Source organism: Pelobates fuscus, chromosome 8 (genome assembly GCF_036172605.1).
Source record: "Pelobates fuscus isolate aPelFus1 chromosome 8, aPelFus1.pri, whole genome shotgun sequence".
Classification (NCBI taxonomy): domain Eukaryota; kingdom Metazoa; phylum Chordata; class Amphibia; order Anura; family Pelobatidae; genus Pelobates; species Pelobates fuscus.
In genome coordinates, this window is record NC_086324.1 from 82,078,932 (window position 1) to 82,102,162 (window position 23,231).

At 47.8% G+C, this 23,231-nt stretch overlaps 1 protein-coding gene across 1 annotated transcript in view; it reads right to left on the reverse strand.

The window, feature by feature from the left end:
• The window catches only part of IDH1 (isocitrate dehydrogenase (NADP(+)) 1), a 32,961-nt gene extending 32,167 nt beyond the window's left edge, over positions 1-794 (reverse strand). Inside the window, exon 1 of the mRNA XM_063430123.1 lies at positions 743-794. The gene's annotated coding sequence lies outside the window, so the exon portion shown is untranslated. The remainder of the gene's footprint in view (positions 1-742) is intronic.
• Between the last annotated feature and the right edge of the window lie 22,437 nt (positions 795-23,231).

Here is a 23,231-nt window from a genome sequence, read left to right on the forward strand (position 1 = left end):
AATTGTGCAAATGAATTCAAGACAATACACAGTTTAGTAAATAATGCCCATTTGTCGACTGTCATATAAACATTGCTTCGGGTGAGAAAACAGCATATGATCTTGTGACTTAAGCAAAGTAGTACTGCATTAAAATTTCCAAGCGTCAGTTCAAAGGATTCAAAACAAAGGAAGACAATTCTGAAGCCATTGTCCCTTTTTAGGGTGTGATCCTTAGCACTGCAGTAATAATAAAATTAAAGGGAAAAAAAAAACAAAAAAAAAAAAAAAAAAAAACGAGCCTGTAGCAATGATGCACCGGGGATCTTCCTGTTCTAAACCAACTAACCTGGAAGCATTTCTAACAATCACCCGTTTTTTTAAAGAGGGTGCACACATTAGATTCATTGGTTACATAATAAATCACATTTACTGCAGTGCTTACTTAGTTACTATGTTAAAAAATAGTAAGCTTGTTACTGGGCTTGACATGAATGATAAAAAACTGGGATAAATGCATAATCTGTTCAAACATTGATATTAACCTTTATTATAATACATATAAAATCCACCTTATAGCACACAAATTGATCTGCAGTGAGCCATATATTGCTTACTTACTGTTAATCAATATAAAATATGATCACTAATAGACAAATATTACAGAGCCATATGAAGATAATTAAACTATAGATCATAGTTACAGCTGATTATATACATATTGCACAGCCTTATATGCCTGCAGTCAGCCTGCTCTGGTTACCTGGCAGTTGAAGGTTGTAGCTGGATCAGACCTGTGGGTGCGCTGCAGCCTAGCAAAGAGGCACTGACTGCACACAATGAGAACCCTCAACAGCAACCTTCATAGGCCACGCCCCTTTCCCCAGCTGATCCTCCTGCAGCCAATGGCAGTCAGCCAAAAGATGCGTTACAGCCAATTGGAGCAACCCACGCACGCCTGCACCAAAGTCAAAGCTGAAGCCAGCCAGTGTGGGCGGGGCCACGAGGTTGCTGTGGAGTCGGTTAGAGGGCTTGGCTCATGCTGTGAGGGGAGGAGGGTGTGGTCACATGGGGGATCAGTAGTTTAGGGTTAGGCAGCACTCAGCTCTTCTCTGACAGGGGTAACTCCCACTCCTGGAGGTGTAGGTAGCTGAACCAGTCACTAAAGTCAGTAATGCTGGGTCTACGTTCTAGAAGTGGAGCAATCCTTAATAACATAATAACACTCCATTGGTTTCCATGGTAATTTCTTAATTTATAGAACGTTTCCTCAGAGTTATGCTTTATTCTGAAATCTGCTGGTCTCTTCACACAGAAAAATGGCTGACATACATACGATAATGTGTTCAAAAACCTCCCTTTTTATATTCTTAACATTTTATTTTATCAGTAATCAGGGTATTAAAGAAACACTTCAAGCACCATAATCACCGCATGATGTAGTGGTTTTGGAACCAAGAGTGTTGTAGTGAAAACGCTTTAGTATGGTTTGACAACTTACAGCACATATGTCAATTTCAGAGTCCTTTTTATTAAATTTTTTATTTTTGTTGTGCGAGCATTACATCATACTTGATTAGCCACGACAGCCGTATCAAGCTCCATTGAAACAGTTGAAAACATCAGTATGGCATTTAGAGTTACTGCACATTTTTTAAAATGAGAACATGAAAAAACTTAGTGTATAACAGCAGCTCATTATCTTAAAAGTAGATTAGTTTCCGTGTGGACAGTGGCTCCCTTCCAGGGGCAAGGTACAGTGGTTAATACCGTAGGCCAGTGGTAGTGGGCCTAGTGGGCGTCCCTTGTGTGCCTTATGGTGCGGTCTTTGCCTGGCCTGCTTTCTTCAGTTGGGACAGATGTACCTAAGCTGTTAAGGTGTGGGGAAACAACTTGAGTAGGCCATCTGGTGTGGTCAGTTACTGTGTATGTAGTGGGGCGAGGAGTGTGGCCCAGATTTGCGTAGGCTTGCAATAGAAAAGAAAAACAATAAAAAGAAGGGAAACATAACGAAACCTGGCGAACAAACAAAACAAGTCATTTTAAATAGAGGGTTTCGATGTGGTGTCTGTATGGCTGGAGAGCCAGCTCCGTGTAGTGAGGCTGAGGTATGCTGGGAGCTGTTTGTAGCTGGGGGGGTTAGGTGGTATATTGGAGCCAGTTGCCCTAGTTATTCCGGTGTCTATAGGGGTGCCCATGAGCCCTATGAATATGTAATCGAAACATATTAAACATGTTAGATAGGTAGAGAAGGTAAACAATAACATATGAAACATATGAGGTACGAGCCGGGAGCCGGCGGTTCATGAGGTCTTTTTCCCGGATGCACCCTCGCTGTTCGGGACAAACGGGACGACATTGGCTGGGTCCCAGGCCGTTGTTTTCGGGGGGGTTGCAAGTCCTAGGTTGGCCACCACAGTGTCCATCTCAGCTATGTCCTTGACTCGTTGTTCAGTGCCCTGATGCTGTATGATAAGCACATGTGCCGGTCCCCAGCGGTAGGTCACTCCGCTGGCCATTAGTAGCGTTGTCAGCGGACGGAGGGTTTGTCGCCAACGCAGGGTAGTGCGTGACAGGTCGGAATAAAATGCTATGTCCATGCCCTCAAAGCTGAGTGGTGTCTTCCCCTTGATGGCACTCATAAGTGCTTCTTTATCTTGCCCGTTTTGGAGTTTGATCAGGAGATCGCCAGTTGGGGCGCCTGTGAGTTGTGGTGGTTTGGGTAGGCGGAACATGCCATCCAACTGTATCCCCTTCGCTTGTCTGGGGGGCAGCAGGGTTGAGAATAGCCTGCGGAGGAGATGGGGCATTTCAGCTTGGGACACAGTGTCAGAAATGCAGCGGATTTTGATATGTTTCCACCTGCGTTTATCTTCCATGGCAGCTATTTGGTGGGACATTGCAGTGTGGGCCATGGTGAGGTCTCTCACCTGTGTCTGGAGGTCAAGCACCTGTGCTGAGTGCGTGTGAGTGAGATGTTCTACAGTGGTGAGGCGGGCTGTGAACTCTCTGACATCTTCCCTTACTTGGGATATCTCCGCGGACAGCGACTGGCGTAGGTCGGAAAGGAGAGCTGTGAGTATTTCTGTAGTGATCGGGTGATCCATTGGTGGCTGTGCTGGCTTTGCCAGCCCTTGAAATCCCAGAGTCGCCGAGTAGTGCTGCGCAGTGTGAGCTGTCGGAGTAGTCTTTGATGTCGGCCGCCATTTTAGGTCCCGCCGCGCCATGCGGCCTTCTCAAAAGATCGGCAGATTGCCTGGGCCGATCAGGTCTTAGTTTTTTAGTTTTCTTCCCCATTGGTATTGGGGTGTCGTCGGGCTTTTTGCAGTGCCGTTGGCTGCCGGTTCAGGCTGAATTTGGGGCTTTAGGGTTCTCGCTTGACGGAGCACTGTGAGTGTGCGACCGTTCAGTTTAAGCGCTGGCACCGCCCCCCAGAGTCCTTTTTTTTTATATATTCTTTATTTTTTGCTTTGCGAGACAGCAGATACATATCATACATAAAAAACAACAAAACAGAACAGAAATACGGCATGTTGATATACAGCTATGTAATGGTATTCCGTGAAAACCGCTTCCGTGAAGACGCACTGTGCGAGTGTGTAACAGTCCAATGTCCATGCTCGTACAATATGATGTTGCCCGTAATTTCCAGTCATGCTAAAGCGTTTTTAAGTATCGCTGTACATCTCGCAAAGTGTTTTTAGTTTTTTTTTTATAATCTTGAAACAACAAAATATAACAAAGAACTATCATGACTTAGTCACAATTCCATACAACTAAGGGAGTCATGAATAATCGCATTTGCATCACTAGCTGTACGGCAAGCCCCTCATAACCCCGGCAGTTGCAAGCAATCCCTTATGCTGGCTACGTAAGATAGTTCAAAATATCGGAAATTCAAGAGAAAGAAAGAAGGTGAGTTTCCTCGAAGATTCGAGGAAAAGGAGATATGCAGAAAAAGAGAGGGGAGGAAAGAGGGAGGAGAAAGGGAAGGAAAAAGGGAGGGAAGGCGAATGGGAATGGGGCGGATTATGGGAGGGAGGTCGGTCCGAGCAGCACCTCTATTCCAGTAGCGATACTAGGGGGAGGGGAGAGATCCCCCTCCACCAACTACCCGTCCTAGGCGTCGCTGTTATCAATCGCTCTGCGGCATGGGAGACATGTGGGGCGGTGGGAGTCCAATCCCCCCGACTTCGTTAGTGTGGCGAGGTTTAGATCAAGTACGATCTTGTCTGGTTGCGTCTCAGTCGTTAGCTATGCTATTAACCCACGGATCCCAAATCTTTTCAAATTTCCTGATAGTCCCCCTAACCTGAGCCGTCAGTTTATCCATCAGATAAGTGTCCTTTATTTTATGTTTTGTGAATGCCATGGTAGGGGCGTCACTCTGTAGCCACGTTTGCGCTAATGCTCGCCTTGCGGCAAGGGTTATTTTGTGGAGGAGGGTTTGTTCTGTTCGTGACCAATTCTCCAGGGATCTCGATAACAGGAACACCCACGGGTCTAGCTCTACTACCCTGTCAAATACATCTCCTAATAATGTCGCTATCTTCTTCCAATATGTCTGCGCTATCGAGCATTCCCACCACAAATGAATATACGTACCCTTGTGGCCGCAGCCTCTCCAGCATACGTCCGTCGGAACCTTTCCCATGCGGAAAAGTGTCGCCGGGGTGGTATACCATCGGAAAAGGGTCTTATACGATTGTTCCTGCAGGGTTATGCACACTGAAGAGGTCGCGGCTACTTCCCATATTTCTTGCCACTCGACTCGTTCCAACACTTCTTTTAAGTCCGCTTCCCATTGATCTGTGTATTTTATGGTCCCCCATTCCGAGGTGTGCGTACTCAGGTGAGCGTATATACAGGAGATGAGTCCACTCGGAAACTGTTCCCTGGAGCATATCTTCTCGAAGAACGTAAAGGGCATCTGTGCCGCTTGTTTGATCCTGACAGCTCGGGCATAATCCCGAAGTTGAATATAACGGAAGTAGTCGAAAGGCTTCAGCGGGGTCCTGCCATTCAAATCCTCGAAAGAGACCATAGACTGGTTAACATATAAATGATGCAGTCTCTGCAGTCCCACGGTTTCCAAACCTTTAAAGTCTCGGGCCTGCATACCTGGGGGGAAATCTCTATTTCTCAAATACGGAGTCATCGGGGATAAAGCGGCTGTCAGATCATGTTTAAGGGCGATCGTGTCCCAGACCTTCAAAGAGGTCTGAACCGCTTGGCACGGGACTCTGTCTAGGGGTCTAAATTCTTTTGGGGTCCATATGAGGAATTGGGGAGGTCCGGGTTCAACAAAGAGGATTCTAAGTCCACCCACCGCCTCTCGTCAGGGGGTGTATGCCACAACGCTATCTGGGCTAATTGGGCCGCCACATAGTAATAATAAAGATTTGGTAGCCCCAGGCCCCCCCTCTCTTTCGCCCTGTATAGTATATTTTGCGACGTCCTCTGTTTCCTGTTTTGCCAGATAAACCTACCGATCGCCTGTTGGAGCGGCCCCAAGCTGGATTTGGTCAAGTGTATCGGGAGGGCTTGAAAGAGGAAAAGTATCCGAGGCAAGATATTCATTTTTACCGAATGAATCCTCCCGATCCACGAAATTGGTTTATCTACCCACTCCTCCAAGTCACGCATTAATTGTCTAGTTAGGGGCACATAGTTCCGTTGGTGTAACAGGGAGGGATCAGCTGTTAGCCAGATGCCCAAGTATTTAATATGATCCTTCACCACTTGAACGTTAAATGCCCTCCCGATGTGCGTAATCTCGGCGTCGCTCATCCCTATGGGGAGCACGTACGACTTGTGGAGGTTAACCTTGTAACCGGCCACTATGCCGTAATCTGCCAATATCCTCCGCAGGGCTGTCATTGACTTCAGCGGAGCTGTCAACGACAGTAATACATCATCGGCGAAACCCGAGATTATGTATTCCTGTCCCCGTATCGCGATGCCCCTGATCTCTGGGGTGGTGCGTATCTTTTGCATGAGAGGTTCCAATGACAGGACGAATAGCAGCGGCGACAGGGGACAGCCCTGTCTCGTGCCATTGCTCAGCGGGAATGGGATCGACCTCGCTCCTGTTATCCTAACCTGTGCCCTGACATTAGTGTATAAGGCTTGGATTGTCGTTATAAAACTATCCGGAATCCCGAATTGGCGCAGTGTTTCGAATAGGAACGGCCATTTGACTCTGTCAAACGCCTTTTCAGCGTCCAGTGATAGCATCAACGTCGGGATTTGTAGTCGAGCTTGTCTCTCTATAAGATCGATGTTTCGTCTCGTATTCTCGAACAACTGCCTCCCCGGCACGAAACCCACCTGGTCTGGATGGACCAGGCTAGTGAGAATCGGGTTCAGTCTGATCGCTAACACCTTCGCTAGGATCTTGGAGTCATGATTAATTAATGATATCGGGCGGAAATTCTCCGGGAGGGAGTCATCCTTTCCCGGTTTTGGCAGTAAGACAATATTCGCAAGGGACATGTCTCGATCTGTGATCCCCCCGTCCTGGAGATCGTTGAACCATGATTCGAGGTGGGGTACCAGTTCTTCCCGGAACGTCTTATAGTAGCTTCCGTCGAAGCCGTCCGGACCAGGTGCCTTATTGCTCTTCAGAGTCGATATTGCCGCATCTATTTCCTCCGCCGATATCTGGCTACTAAGGGTGGTCGCATCGGCTTCGCTCAGTGTCGGGAGATGGATCCCCGATAGGAAACCTCGGATCTCTTCCATTCGTTTTTGAGGTTCCGTGTCTTCACCTCTTGAGTGGTTATATAGGTCAGAGTAAAATTCAGAGAATATTTTGGCGATATCATCGGGATCCGTCCGGTAAACTCCCGTAGCATCCTTAATCCTTGTAATATGCGTGTTCCGCGGACGCGGCCTGAGGGATCTCGCCAACAAGGTGTCCATTTTGTTGGCCTTCTCATAAAAGGACCGCCGAGACCACCGATCCTGGAATACGTATCATGGGGCTGCGAATAAAACGTGTAGTCGTTCGTGTCCGGGTGCTGGGCTCTCCAGATGTCGATAAGGCCCGACTGTTGTATAAATGTATGAAGCAGCTTGTCCTGGCCTCCTCTTCTATGGGACCGTGGGAGTCCCCTGCATGGCCCTCTGTCTACCGCCGGGGATGGAGCTGCATTAAAATCTCCGCCCACTATCACCATACCGTTCGGGAGTGTATTAACAACGTTGGCGAGGTCTGCCCAAAACTCTTTGGAAGGGTCGTTGGGAGCGTAAACATTGAAGATGTGAATCGTGTGGGAAAACAGGGAGCCTGACAGGTGTACGCTACGTCCTGCTGAGTCTGTACTCACCCTATGAATGCTAATCGGGCATCTACGATATACTAGGATGGCTACGCCATTCCTCTTGTTGAGGGCTCTCGATTCAAAAGTGGTGTTATAAGTGTGGTCTTAAAGTGCAAATTTGGCTGATCTGGGGAGATGTGTCTCCTGTATAAAAGCTATATCCGGGTCTAGACGTTTAAGTTCCCTAAATAAGAGCCACCTTTTTTTGGGTGCGTTTAGGCCCTTAACATTAAGTGAAACCAGTTTAATGGGCATGTGTCAGTCTATGGTGAACCGCTATGTATAGGCCGTTCCTCTTCCCCGTGTCTTGTCTATGATTTTGGACCGCCTCCTCCCGCCTCCCCCTAAGAGATAAAAGAGAGAGAAAGGTCAAGGGGAAGGAGAATAGGGTAAAGGAAAAATAGAAGAGGGTTAGAGAAAGAGATAGGAGAACTTTGTACAGAAATCGCCTGGTCTTACCTGCAGCCAGACCACTTTGGGGTAGATGTCCCATTCCCCCCAGCGCCTGAAAAGAAAGCCCTGGAGCAGAAGGGACATGGACCAGCCAATGCGGGCACTTTCCAGTGCCAGCTATCATCTAAAGAGATAAACTCCACAACCTGGGTAACAAGAGCCCATGCCCGAGGCCTCAGCCGAACAAAATGCAATTATTCATAAAGTAGAAAAACATATAAGATAGAGGCATACGACCTACAACCATGTGCGATACTTTAGGGCATGTAGGAGAGGTTTCATAAAGCATCAGTCATCCACATTATTGCACCAAACACATACCAAACGCCTCAACAGTCTACATTTTTATTTCAGCGAAACGATAAGGCATGGCATTCACTAAAACTGTTGCACATTTAGAGATTCGGTTTTAACAGCAGTACTCTAGCCAGACCTACAGTGCCGGAGGCAAACAGAATCTATAACCGAAATAGGGAGAAAACATTCAATGTTCAGTCCTGAAGGGGCTGGACCAGATGGGAAGTCACACTATATTGGTTGTGCTGCCGGTAATTCGCTAGCGTGGAGGAGGAGCCGCCGCTTAGGAGCGCAATCCCATGGAATGCAGCCAAGCCGGCCACAATCCTCAACCATGTAAATTAGCATGCGAGAAGCCTGTCGCCGGCCCAGCCGCCCAAGGACCAGCATGTCCGGATACCATCAGCAATACACCCTATGTTATGCATTCCCACTAACAATTATATGTAGGTCCCCGATCGGGGTGACAGACCTCTCGCCACGGCGGTGGTAGCAGTCCGCTCTGTTGTGTTATTAGGCGATTCAGGGGGACACGGTAATATCCGGTGACAACGTGTCGATCCGTGATGGAGGGGAGACGCATCAGCCCCATCCGCTGTGACCCCCCTGGACCAGCCTGCCACCCAGCCCTCCTCGCGACCCGGAGAAAGCAGCCGCCCCCTAGCGGGCTCCCGCGTTAAAATTATAATCATTATAATAATAATGATAATAATCCGGGCCCAAAAAGCCTGGACCCCCCCCCTTGACCAGCAAAGCAAACATCCCAAACATCGTAGAAAACCCGCTCTAAGACATATAGCCCGGGGTGTCGGGCCCCCGCCCCCGCTCCCCCACCCCCAGCCCGTGACCCCATCGACTCGAAACCCACATGCCCCCTCCTCAAGAACCAAGCAACGTTGGGAAAACCCCAGTGTATCCCATGAGGTCTGGGCCTGCTAAATGACCGTAAAAACTGCGGAGTACCGAGCGTGAGAACCCCAACTTCCGCTCGGTTACTATTCCGCCCCCACCCACCCGATGAAAGGGAGAAAAAAAAAAACAAAAGACACATACGTTTAAATATTGAACGAGCATAAGCATAAGCATGGTACATACATCGCAAGGGATTAAGGACTTTGAAGTCTCAGTCCACAAAAGACCCCTCAGACCTCCAAATGTGGGGGCAGCCCGGCGGGAATGATACCAGCGGGTGGAGGGACCCCCCCCCTCCGAGGCCTTCCCCCCCAAAAAGATGAAAGAGGTCACGGCTCCGGCCAAAGACCCTCCGACCTAAACGATGGGGGGGCTGCCCCCCAGCAGGTAGCCTAAGCTCTCAACCCTAGCCCATCCGGTGGCCCTGGTACACCCCACCCGTTGGCCCCAGGAGCTCTACCAAATGCCCCTCCTAAAAATAGCAAAAAAAAAGAGAGAAAAAAGAAAGAAATCGGCTCCCTACTCGTTGGGGCCCCCCAGGACAGGCCTGTCACCCGCAGGAGCCCCCCCCCAACGGATATTCACCTACCCTGCCCAGCCAATGATGCAGTCGGGATCTCTCCGCCGACCGCTAACCCATCTGGCCTCAGTCACCTGCCGCGTACCATTCACGCGGGAGGGGTCGGAGCTCCTCTGCCGACGGGGGTAACGCTGCTGCCTCAAGGTCATCCTGGATCCCCACGCTCCGCAAGAAGGTAACCGGATCTCCTTCCAGGTACAGGGTTCTGGTGCGCCTGTCCCGGAACGCAAGCAGCCGAAAAGGGAAGCCCCAAGCGTACCGCACTTTATGTTTTTGGAGGAGTTCTGTCACCGGCCGCCACCGCCTCCGTTTTTGCAGGGTCTCCGGCGTCAAATCCTGGTAGAGGGTGAGTTCAACACCGCCATGTCTGATAGGGCCCTCACGGCCGCGTCTCATAAGGGCTTCTTTCGTTTGAAAGAACATGAACTTAATGATGATGTCTCTGGGACGTTTATCGTCAGCACGTTGTTGCCGAAGTGCCCTATGTGCCCGCTCGATATGCCATTGGGAGTCAGGGATCCCGGGGAGAAGCGGCTTCAGTATCTCCGTTACGACCTCCATGAGGGGGCCTTCACCTTCCTTCTTTGGCAGACCCCGCAGTCGGATATTATTCCTGCGGGATCTATTCCCCATATCGTCCAGGGCAGCTTCTACCATAGTCAGTCGCGAGGTCAGTGTGTTGATGTGAGCTGTAGCAGTGTTGTGAGCCAGTACTGTGGACTCCACCCGCTTTTCCAGCTCGGTCGTTCTCGCGCCCAGGGCATGTATTTCCGCTTTTATTTCCTTCGTGTTTCTGGCGATTTCGGTGGCTAGGTAGCTACGTACCTCCGCCAGATTTGCCAAGATCTGTGCGGCACTAGTGTCTGAGACCTCCGATGTCGCCGCCACTCCAGGGCTGGAAGGTGAGTGGGACACTCGCGGGCTCTCCCGTCCGCCATCTTGAGGCGTGGATCTCATGGCGCGGGAGGCCGCGAACATTTCAGAGACAGTGGTGCCCTGTTCCGTCTGCTTTTTGGGTTGTTTCTTCAGGGCCCGCTTCTCCATGTCTGTCCCCCCGATAGCACCCCAGATTTCTTTGTGTGTTTATGTGCTAAAATAAGCTATTGGCTGTGTGGTCCCAGCGGAGCTTCACATGGAGACGTCCATCTTGCTCCGGCTGCAAACCACGCCCCCCCCAGAGTCCTTTTTATATATTTTGCAAAGACCCCCGAAACTGACAAATCGGGTGTGGGTCTGGTGGGTGTAGGCAGGGCCGGTGCCAGGATTTTAAGCTACACAGGCGAAGATGCATTTTCCCGCCCCCTTCCCCCCCCACCCGCAAAAAAAGTGACTCTTCACCTGTGTGTCTTGTAAAACCCCCCCTTTTGAATTTCTTACATTCTTACCCTCTTTAGTGTTTCATATCCCCTCTTTTGAATGTATTACCCCTTTTGTGCTTTAGTGTATTTTATTCCCTCTTTAGTGTATTGTACAACCTCCTTTGTATGTCTCTTACTTACACTCATCCCCTTTTTGTGTCTCTTACCCCCAGCCACTTTCTTTGGTTTTTTTTTCTCCACCACTCCACAGTCCCTCTATGTGGCTATTTCTCCCCTTGGTCCGTTTTGTGTGTCCCTCCCCTCCAGATTCCTTTGTGTGTCTTTTCTTCCAAGCCATGTAGACATAGATATTTAGGCAAAAATACATACATACTTACACAATCATAGAGGCAAACAGACATTTTTCAGGCACACAATCAAACAACGTCATACAGGTACATTGTCATACAAACACAGACATAATCATACAGAGACAAACACAGAGAGACACAGGCAGAGACATACAGACATACAGAAACAGTCACACAGAGACATACAGACAGTCACAAAGAGACATACAGACACAGTCACAAGGAGATATACAGGCAGAGACATGCACACATACAGAGGCATGCAGTCATACAGACACATGCATATAGAAACATACATACAAAGACGTAAAGTCATGCAGACACATACATACATACAGACAGAAAAATACATACAAAGACGTAAAGGCATGCAGACACATACATACATACAGACAGAGACATACAGGCATACATACATATATACAGAGAGATACAGACATACATGCCTACAGAGGCATAAACACATGCGTACTGGAACAGACATACAGAGACATACTTACATACAGGCTTACAGAGACATACATACATGCATACAGGCACACAGACATACATGCACACAGAGACATACATACAATACATACATACATGCACACAGAGACATACATACAATACATGCATACATGCGCACAGAGACATACATACAATACATGCATACATGCACACAGAGACATACATACATGCACACACAGACAGTCACAATTACATACATGTCCTTGAGGTGCATGCTGACAGGTGACCGGCATCATGGAGTCCTGTCCTGCAGCCCAGCCTTATCACCGGGCACCAGCCGCGCTGTGTGGTACACAGGGAGCAGGGATATGATGTCATTCATATCCCCGCCCCCTCCACACAGCTTGCGGCAGACACCAGTGAAGGAGGCTCCTTGGGCGGCAGTAAGGTGGGCGGGTGGTAAGAGGCTGCGCTGAGGGGAGGCGCTTGCACTCGGCTTAATAAAGTAACCGGCTGGAGGGGAGCGCTCCCCTCCAGCTGGACAGCCTGACATTGCGGCCTTATGGTTGCGCCGCCCCTGGGTGTAGGGGAGGTGAGCTTGGCTTACCTTCAACTGTCCCTTGACTCCTTCAACTTCCAGGAGCCATGCCAGTGATGTGCTTGCACGCATGCACGAGACTAGGGATGCAGCGAAATAAAAATTCTGGGCCCAAACCGAAAATTTAGAATGCCCTTGGCCAAAAACCGAAACCGAAAATGATTTTACAATATTACATATACATACACACGCACTACATATTTCAGTACAGGCAGGAGGACCTACCATAAATCTATGCTAACATAGCTATGGCACCTATTTAAAACTGCTCTGTAACACCCTACCCCTGCAGAATAATGAATTCATAAAGATAAAATATTTACCAAATACTCACGTAGACTGTATACACAGTCAACAGATATACTAAGACAAAAAAGGGGACTACGCATTAGTATGTTATCTATGCCTGACAAAAATTGACAAAAGACAGACCTACCTCTGTCAAGTTTTGTCATTTCCGCCGGCTGAAGAGAAATAAACATGATCTATGTAGGATCTTGTGATCTTGCGGTGAAAGTGAGGCTTTGAGACACCTTCATATGTATAGAAAACTTGATATAGCTTCCTAAAAGTGTACAATAAGTCTCTGTAGATGCATATATGTGAAAAATAAAGTGTGTGTGTAGAGAGAAAAACATTGTACATATTTAGACAGCTACCTGTAGGTGTACAATGACAAGTCTCTGTAGATACATATATGTTAGCTATTACTATTAGCATTTATATAGTGCCAACATATTACACAGCGCTTTATAAAATGGAGACATTTGACATATAAAATTAAAAGACAAGAGGTGAAGATGGCCCAAAGGACATTACACAAGAAATATATATAGAATATATATATAGAGAGAGACAGAGAGAGAACTTCCAGTATATGGCCAGATACCTATAGATGTATACTGAGCAGATTCTGGCAGTGGGGGTCAGTAGATAAATATAGAGAGAGCTGTCTATATAGGGACTGTGTCAGGATTATAGTTGATCCAGCACGCAGAATTGCATCACACCTAAAGACTAAGGATAACGTCTAACCGGACCTTAGAATACTCGCCGAAGTCAGGGACACAGAATGAGACGCAACGATGAAGAAAGACAAAAGTCAAGGAAGTCAAAACAAAGCCAAAGTCAAATACCAGAAAAAATCGATCAGGAACACACTCTCAAATACCAGAAAAAATCGATCAGGAACACACGATCAGGAACACACTCTCAGATAACCAGCTAGTGGAAACCACAACAGGGCACTGGCAAAAAGGTCATTTGGATTTAAATAACCCTCTTTAGGCTGTAATTGGCTGTCTCCGACCTCTGACCCCAAAATGTGCGTGCACATCAATGACGTGAAGTCGCATGCACGTTGGCGCCATCTTTAATTTGGGCAGAGGTAAGTTTATTATAAAATCCTGAACCGCAGCGGCCGGCGTTCCTAAGAACGTCGCAACCGATGGGGATCGGAACGGAGGGCAACCAGGCAGCTGCCTGCCGCGACCAAGGTAAGTTAGAAACCTTTCTGTCGGCGTGGCTGTCTAGTTTATGTGCAGCCATGCAGGCAGAAGAGCTGAGAGTCGTGACAGATTGCTACTTACAGCTGTACACTGAGCAGTCTGGCAGAGGGTGTCTGTAGATGTACATATGTAGAGAGAGATAACTTCCTAAATATGGACAGCTACCTATAGATGAGAGAAAAGATTTACATATACAGACTTGATGGGCCGAATGATTCTTATCTGCCGTCAAATTCTATGTTTCTATGTTTTCAGACAGCTCTCTATGTACACCTACCTTTAGAAATACAGTGAGCAGGCTCTGGGAGAGGGCTCAGTCAGTAGGAGTCTATATACAGACAGCTCTTTATAGATGATCATGTACATTGTGCAGTCTGTAGCTGTATATATAGGAATCTATACATGGAGAGCACTGTGTATAAAACTCTAGGTGGCTGTTGGGAGAGCAATGCTTGTAGCAGTTCAGCAATCTATCCCTATCCCTATGTTGAGCTAGCTATGGCCGGCAGTCAGGGAGGAGGGGACACAGAGCATACAGAGAGCGCGGGTTGTATGGTGGATCCCGGTCTGATGCGCCATGGTTCGGTTTCTGACAGCTCGAGGATCGGGAGCGGCTGGCGGACCTGAGGAGATGGGCGTGGCTTCAACAAGGGGCACCCCGTGGGCATTGGCTGGGCGTGGCGTCCTGTGCTCGTGAAGTGATTTGTGCCGGGGTACCGGTGTTCGGGTAGGGAAATTTGATAGAACACCAGCTTTATTTGCAAGAGCGCTGACTGTCAAAGGAATAGCAGATTGGCATGCTGGGAGGTGAAGTGTGTCTAGGCACATAGAGGAGCATGGATATTATACTGGTAGACTCAGAGCACATTACTTAGGAATTTAGCAATGCAGGGCTTTGCTCCCGGACTGCTTAGAAAATGAGACATTTACAGCAATAACCCTCCCTTGCATGTCTCTGCCAGGGTTTGTGAAGGTGCAGGTTAAATAACAGTGCTGTCCTTTTGTTTTAAATTATAATTATTTCACTAGAGGTGCTTCCGCTACACTGATTGAGTAAAACTCAGTCACGTGATGCAGGAGCCCCATAGGAAAGCATTGATTCAATGCTTTTCTATAGGAACGTTTTACTGGGTGCACATGGCTTGCTTCTCCTGTATGAGAAGCAATGGATTGGACATTGGCGCGGTAGGCAATGTCTCCTCCATGACATTGTGGGATGTGCTGGAAAAAGGTGAATAAATCTTTATTATTTTCTAATTTTAACTGGGGACACCTATATAGAGCTATATTTACATTGCAACTATTTAAAATTTGTATTTTGATACAGCTTTTAAATTTTTCTTTTGGGGGAGTAATAAGGAGGTTTTAAATGGTCAGAAGTAGTAATGAGAGGGTGTGACCTGGGAGGGGGTGTGGCCAGAGTAGGGCACTGTGAAGATTTTTCGCACAGGGCACCTGTCAGCCCTGAATAGGGAATATCACTAGACAGACATTTACATTTCTCTCTCTCTCTAGAGATGTTCAATTGGGTTAAGTCTGGGCTCTGACTGGGCAACTCATGGACATTCACATAGTTGTCCCTACACCACTCTATTGTTGTCTTCAGTGTGTGCTTAGGGTCATTCTCCTGTTGAAAGGTAAACCTTTGACCAGGGACGTTTTAGCCGCGAGGCAAACAAGGCATTTGCCTTGGGCGGCATTTTCCAGGGGGCGGCAAAAAAAGCCGCCCCCAAATGCCCAGGGCAAATGTCTTGTTAGCCTTGCGGCTAACTGACATGCCAGGCGGGCGGCGCTGGTGGGTGGCTGGCGAGGGAGCACTTCCTCTGAGCTGCCTGCTCAGCTCCCTCGTGCGCCGCAGAGTGAGGCCCCAGCCTGATGTCATATGATGTCATCTTCCGGCTCAAAGCCTCAATCTGCGACGCGTGAGGGAGCTGAGCAGACAGCTATGGGGAAGTGCTCCCTCGCCAGCCGCCCGCCCGCCCAGCAGACAGCCCAGCAGCCCGACCGGCAGCCCCACTAGACCCCAGGGAGATAGAGAACCCACCCAGCATTCCACCCAGCAAGGTAAAGAGGCTGGGGGGGGTAAATAAAAAAATAAATAAAAATGTGTTAATGTGAGTGTGTGTGTGTGTATATATCTGTCTGTTAGTGAGTGTGTCTGTTAGTGTGTGTCAGCCTATTAGTGTGTGTCTGTTAGTGTGTGTCAGCCTGTTAGTGTGTGAGTGTGTCTGTTAGTGAGTGAGTGTGTGAGTGTGTCTGTTAGTGAGTGAGTGTGTGTGTGTCTGTGTGTGTGTATATGTCTGTCTGTCTGTTAGTGAGTGTGAGTGTGTCTGTTAGTGTGTGTCAGTCTGTTAGTGTGTGAGTGTGTGTGTGTATGTCTGTTAGTGAGTGTGTGTGTATATCTGTTAGTGAGTGTGTGTATGTCTGTTAGTGAGTGTGAGTGTCTGTTAGTGTGTGTGTGTGTCAGTCTGTTAGTGTGTGAGTGTGTGTATGTCTGTTAGTGAGTGTCTGTTAGTGTATGAGTGTGTGTATGTCTGTTAGTGAGTGTGAGTGTGTCTGTTAGTGTGAGTGTGTGTATGTATGTCAGTGAGTGTGAGTGTGTCTGTTAGTGTGTGAGTGTGTATGTCTGTTAGTGAGTGTGAGTGTGTCTGTTAGTGAGTGTGAGTGTGTGTATGTATGTCAGTGAGTGTGAGTGTGTCTGTTAGTGTGTGAGTGTGTGTGTATGTCTGTTAGTGAGTGTGAGTGTGTCTGTTAGTGAGTGTGTGTGTCTGTTAGCTAATGTATGCGTATCTGTCAGTGAATGTGTGTGTGTGTGTGTATTAAAAGGCGGGGCGGGAAGGGTTGGGTGGGGGGAGAAGGGGGCGCCTGAGTTTTGTCCTGCCTAGGGCAGCACAAAACCAGGATACACCACTGCCTTTGACCCAGTCTGAGGTGCAGAGAACTCAGGACCAGGTTTTCATTAAGGACATCTCTGGTATTTTGCTGTATTCAGCTTCCCCTCAATCCTATTTTCCAGCGTTGAGACTTCCTCAGTGCTACTCACCTCTCCACATCCTGTGACATTGTCATGGATTCATGGCTTCCTCCATTGGGGGTTCTATCAATGTTCCTCAGGGCATTGGGGACTTGGTGTGCATTCACTGTGAGCAGTGTGCCCACGTCCAAGCTTCCCCGTAGAAAAGCATTGTTTTTAATACTTTCCTGTGAACTTCCATGTCAGGCAACTGAGATTTACTCGGTCAGTGCAGTGGAAGCAATTCTAGTAGCTGTCAGGAAGCCAGTAGACGTGGATGTGAAGACAGATTTAAAATGGTGGCTAAATGATGCCAGTATTTTCCAAGGGTTTCACTGGAGGAAATAGACTGAACAGTTTTGAAGACAGACAGAGCCGGACTGGCCCACCGGGATACCGGAAAATTTCCAGTGGGCCGCACAGCTCTAATTCTTCCCTCTTATAGAGAGGTAGTCCTGCGGCCAGCTTGAGTATCAAAGCGGCGGCGGCCGCTGGCCTTATGTAGGTGCCGTCGGGTTGGCACACTCTGAGGGGGCCAGCTGCATTTAATAGTTACCTTGCGGCCGGCCTGTAGTGACTGGCGGCACACTCACTGATACTGACAGCCGTGCAGCTGTCAGAAAGCATAGAAGGACTGAGGATGGGGGCAGAGCTGACTATCATGCTCCCATGCAGTACCCACAATTCCCAGCACAGTCACATCATAGAGTAGTGATTACTCTACAATGTGTCCATGCAGGCAGTAGCGTACACACGACCCATGGGGCCCCGGTGCGAAAATTGATCTGTGCCCCCCTCCCCCCGTGCTTACTCTGCGTGGGCCGGGGCCGCAACACATGACGGTTGTCGGTCGCCGGTACATGCAGATACACACACTTAAAGGACCACTGCAAACACCCAGATCTCATCAGCTCAATGAAGTGGTCTGGGTGCCAGGTCCCTCTAGTTTTAACCCTGCAGTTGAAAACATTGCAGTTTCAGATAAACTGCTATGTTTCACTGAGGGTTAATCCAGCCTCTAGTGGCTGTCTCACTGACAGCCGCTAGAGGCGCTTCCTCGATTCTCACTGTGAAAATCACAGGGGGGGGGACCACAGATCAATTTTCGCACCCAATTTTCCCCATGGGTCGTGTGTACGCCACTGCCTGCATGGACACATTATAGAGTAATCACTACTCTATGATGTGGCTGTGCTGGGAATTGTGGGTACCGCATGGGAGCATGATAGTCAGCTCTGCCCCCATCCTCAGTCCTTCTATGCTTTCTGACAGCGGCACGGCTGTCAGTATCAGTGAGTGTGCCACCAGTCACTCCAAGGGAGTCCGGCGCTGGAGAAAGTTAAGTGCTGAAGGGGTTTTAAACACACACACTCTCACGAACAGACGCATACACATACACACTAGCTAACAGACACATTTACTGACAGAGACACACTCAGCGACATACATATATACACACTCACTGACGGACAGACACACATACACACTCACTTAAAAAACATACACTCTCACTGACAAACACACACTCACTAACAGACAAACAGACTCACTAACAGACACACACAAACTAACACACTCAGTAACAGACACACACAGTAACACACTCACTAACACACACTCAATAACAGACACACAAACTAACACACACAAAAACTAACACACTCAGTAACACTCACTAGCAGACACACACACAGTAACACACACACTGACACAAAAACTAACACTAACATACATACACATGTTTTTTTAAATAGTGATCCCCCAGCCTCCCTACCTTTGGGAGTGCTGTGGGGATTCCCTGGGGTCCAGTGGTGTTGCTGGGCGGCCGGTCCTGCGGGCGCGAGAGGGAGTACTGAGATCCTTCTGTTCAGCTCCCTTGCGTGCCGCTTACTGATGCCAGAGCCCCCCAGGAGAAGAGGGTCGCCCCCGGTATGTACGCCACTGCATGCAGGGAATTGTGGGAGCATGATGGAAAGAGAGAGACAACAGCACATTGCTGCCCCTGCCGTTCTAGCAGACCTCCAGACCCGATTTCAGACAAGGTCAGCCTCAGGGGGTGAAGGGGAGAAATAGTGGAGAGAAAGAGACAGAGGAGGAAGAGAGAGAGACAGGTAGAGGGGGCGAGAAAGAGACAGAGGGGGAAGAGAGAGAGAAGGGGGAGGGGAGAAATGGACAAAGGGGGAGAGGGAGACAGAGGAGGAAGAGAGAGAGACAGGAGGAGGGGGGGAGAATGAGACAGAGGGGGAAGAGAGGCACACAGAGGGTCTGCGGGAAGAAAGAGGCAACAGAGGGACTGGGGGGGAAGAAAAGAGACACACAGAAGGTTTGCTGGGGGACAAAGAGACATACAGAAGGGAAGGGGACAAAGTGTCACACAAAAGGTTTGTGGGGGGCAAAGTTGGACTGGGGTAGAAAGATGCACGCAAGGTTACTGGGGGAGACAAAGAGACACACAGAAGATTTGCTGGGGGGGGACATAGACACACACAAAAGGGGCTGGGGAAGAGACATACAGAGGGCTGGAGAAGGGTAAAAAGAGACACACAGGGGCTGGGATGAAGTAAAAGATACACAAGGGGAGTTGAAAAACACACAAGGGGGTTGTAAGAGTGTCACAGTAGTTTACCCCAACTCGCAAGATTTAGTCCAACAATGACAATATAGAGCAGAGATACGTCTTAGCCGGCACTGAGGACCTCTGCCGGCCCCCGGATAAGGTAAGTACCGCTACAAAGAGACACAAAGGAGAAAAATTGGAGACAAGATACACTAAACGAGTTGAAAAAATCAAAAGAGGGTTGATTGCCAGTTGATAAAACCCTGTGTTGCGAAATGCGTTTTGGCTGTTTTTAACATTATTCTATGTGTATTAGTAAAGGAATATTGGCCTTTTAAATTTACATGTGCCATATACCTTTTTCTTAATTACCATTTTAAAAATAGTTTATTTTTTAGTACTATTTTATTTTATTTTAACCTGGTCATCAGCTGTTTTGGAGAAGTTACCTGCTCAAGAATCCCAGGTGGGGATTGTAACACCTACACTATTACAGTGAGCAGTATTTTCCTGCTCACCCATATGTGAGTACTTTACTTTTCTATATAAACCCACTTTAGAGTAGGCTTCAGCTAGATTGTTATGGGCATCTACTATTTCATATGCCCTCTCCTCTAGTTTAGCTGTCCTTTCTCCCACCTGTTGTATGTCTGACCGTATGTCAGCTGCAGCAAGTCAGTGTGGAAAGTAGCTTTAAGGTCAGTTAGTAAGGCTTTGAGTGTAGCGTTAGTGACTGGATGAGTGGGGTCTGACATGCTGTGGACGCTGTCACTTACATCTGAGAAGGAGGCTGGAGAGCTTGGGCTTCGGCGCCATTTTGACCTTCTCTATCCTGTGAGTGAGCTGGTGTTGCCTGCAGTTGAAGCATTCGCTGCTTCATTTTCTTGCAGGTTTTTGCTGCCATGCGTGTCTTCGGGTGATACCCGGTGTACTGCTGGTAATTATGCCGGTTTTGAGCCGGTCAGTCGCTGTGTGTCACGCTGTGAACACCGTGGATCGGAGGAGCTCCTTCCTCACGCGTCCGTTCTCGTCCGCCGCTAGGACACGCCCCTTATAAACCCACTTTATAAGTAATACAGTGAGCACTATATTTTATTTTATTTCTTCTCAACACCAAGGATCTCCTTTGACCAATAACACCCATATCCTACCAGTGGGGGATCGACACCACTGACTGCCAGTTATACCTGAGCTAGTCCTAGCTCTCAAATAGGTAAGTGGAAATATCACCCTGTTGTGAAGTTTTTCCTGTTTCGGTCACTTGCCATCTGCACTATTGGAATCTCTTTTTTTGTGTCCGCATATCCAAACCTGCACAGAGAAAATTTGACTATCTGAAGACCTACAATCCATTCAGATTTGCATCAAACTCAAGCGCTTGCAAGCCCACCTGGTCCTCTTCCTGACCATTCTATATCAGGACCTATGTAATATACATTTCCTTGCTTTGTCTGTTATATGTAAGTACATTACTGCAGTTTATATTACATTACAGTTTATTGTGGCGTGACCTATTCTTTTTTTTTTTTGTCTATTATAAATCGCACATTGCCTGAGATGATACCTGTAGTTTTCTAATGGCTGATGGAAATGGCAGCAGAAACTTTGCCCTTTGCCAAAGATTGACATTTACTTGAAACAAATCCCCTATTTTCTCATGTTTATTTTTTAATTGCAAATAAATTTCAAATGAATTAAAAGCCATCCCACGCTAAGTGATGCATAATATCAATGATATTCATGGTGAATGAGTTTCTTCTGACCGAGAAGTATAGTCATCACAGATATCTGAATTGACAAAGCAATAGTGATGTCCCGAACTGTTCGCTGGCGCATAGTTCCTGGCGAACATCGCTTGTTCGTGTTCGCCACGGATGGCGAACACATGCGTTGTTCGGTCCGCCCCCTATTCGTCATCATTGAGTAAACTTTGACCCTGCCTGTACCTCACAGTCAGCAGACACATTCCATCCAATTAGCAGCAGACCCTCCCTCCCAGACCCTCCCACCTCCTGGACAGCATCTATTTTACATTAATTGTGAAGCTGCATTCTTAGTGAGAGTAGGGACAGTGTAGCTGCTGCTGATTTGATAGGGAAATTGATAGCTAGGCTAGTGTATTCAGTGTCCACTACAGTCCTGAAGTACTCATCTGATCTCTGCTGTAAGGACAGCACCCCAAAAAGCCTTTTTTAGGGCTAGAACATCAGTCTGCTTTTTTTTTTCTTCTGTGTAATGTAATTGCAGTTGCCTGCTTGCCAGCCTGTGTGTCAGGCTCACAGCATATACTGTGCCCACTTGCCCAGTGCCACCACTCACTCACTGGTGTCACAATAGCTTGCATTTAACAAAAGAAAAACTCTTTGGACTGTAATATAATAGCAGTCAGTTTCCTTCACGAGTGTGCGCTTCAGGGCCTGCCAGGGCACAGTGTCACACCAGTGCAACTCATATCTGGTGTAACAGTAGTGTACACATGAGGACAAGGAACGGGACATGGCTAGCTTGGTATCCAACCTTGTGCAAATGGGGAGTTTGTGTTTGTGCAAATGGACTGTTCGCGGTTGTTTGAGGTGCGTTAAACGGGGAGTTTGGTCTGTCACTGTGAAGCGGGTGTAACCCTTACACTACCTGTTAGATACAACATCATACCTGATGTTTTAAAGCACGTTATTCCAAACAATTTAGGAATGTTAGGTGATTTATGCCCTTTATGGATTAAAACCAGACTCTGCATGTAATTTTCCATGGGAGTTTTGCCATGGATCCCCCTCCGGCATGCCACAGTCCAGGTGTTAGTCCCCTTGAAACTACTTTTCCATCACTATTGTGGCCAGAAAGAGTCCCTGTGGGTTTTAAAATTCGCCTGCCCATTGAAGTCTATGGCGGTTTGCCCGGTTCGCCCGTTCGCGTACATTTGTGGAAGTTTGCATTCACCATTCGCAAACAGAAAATGCTATGTTCGCGACATCACTACAAAGCAATCAGTGGAGAATGCTGCTCAGGGCACCCTATCCAAAACAGTGCAGTGACACACCCATCCAATTTTGTTGTATTATCATTTAATATTAAAAGAAAAATGTCTAAACTGGAGGACTCCTGATGTGAGAACAAATTAGTAAGTAATATTACTCTCCCTGCAGGGAGAGCAATTGCAGAAGCTTTGCAAAATCAGGATCCCCCTCTATGGTCCAGTGTCATTTGTATATTATGTGGCACTTGTCTGACGGACAAAGTGATGACCACAGTCAAGGGATCTATGGCTGCGCAAAACAAGATATTGACAACCTGGATAGGATATTGAGAGGCGAAAGGAACTAGCTCTTGGCCCAAGAGTATGGTGAAAGAATAAGTAAAATGTAACTTTTAATATGTACAAAAAATGGGGAGAGATAAGGAAATATAAAAGTGGAAACAATCTCAAATGTTACTAGATGGAGACAAAATCAGACTGAGCTTAATGACAAGCATCAAGGAAAAAGCACATTGCAATGTATATATAGTGTAGCCCCTGCAGAGACAGCCTACAGCTCAGGGAAGTGAGGGATCGGGGAAAGGCTGCAAGGAGACATGGGGGCACTGGGAGATATGGTGACACTAAGACACTAAGGGACATTGGGAGACATTATGACACAGAGACACTTGGGAACACTGGAAGACATGGGGACACTGAGACACTAGGGACACAGTGTCCCCATGTCTCCCAGCCAGTGTCCCTAGTGTCTCAATGTACCCATGTCTCCAAGTGTCCTTGATGTCTCACTGTCCTCAAGTGGCTCACTGTCCCCATGTCTCCAAGGGTCCCCATGTCTCCCAGTGCCCCAAGTGTCTAAATGTCTCCATGTCTCCCAGCCAGTGTCCCTAGTGGCTATGTCCCTGGTGTCTCTGTC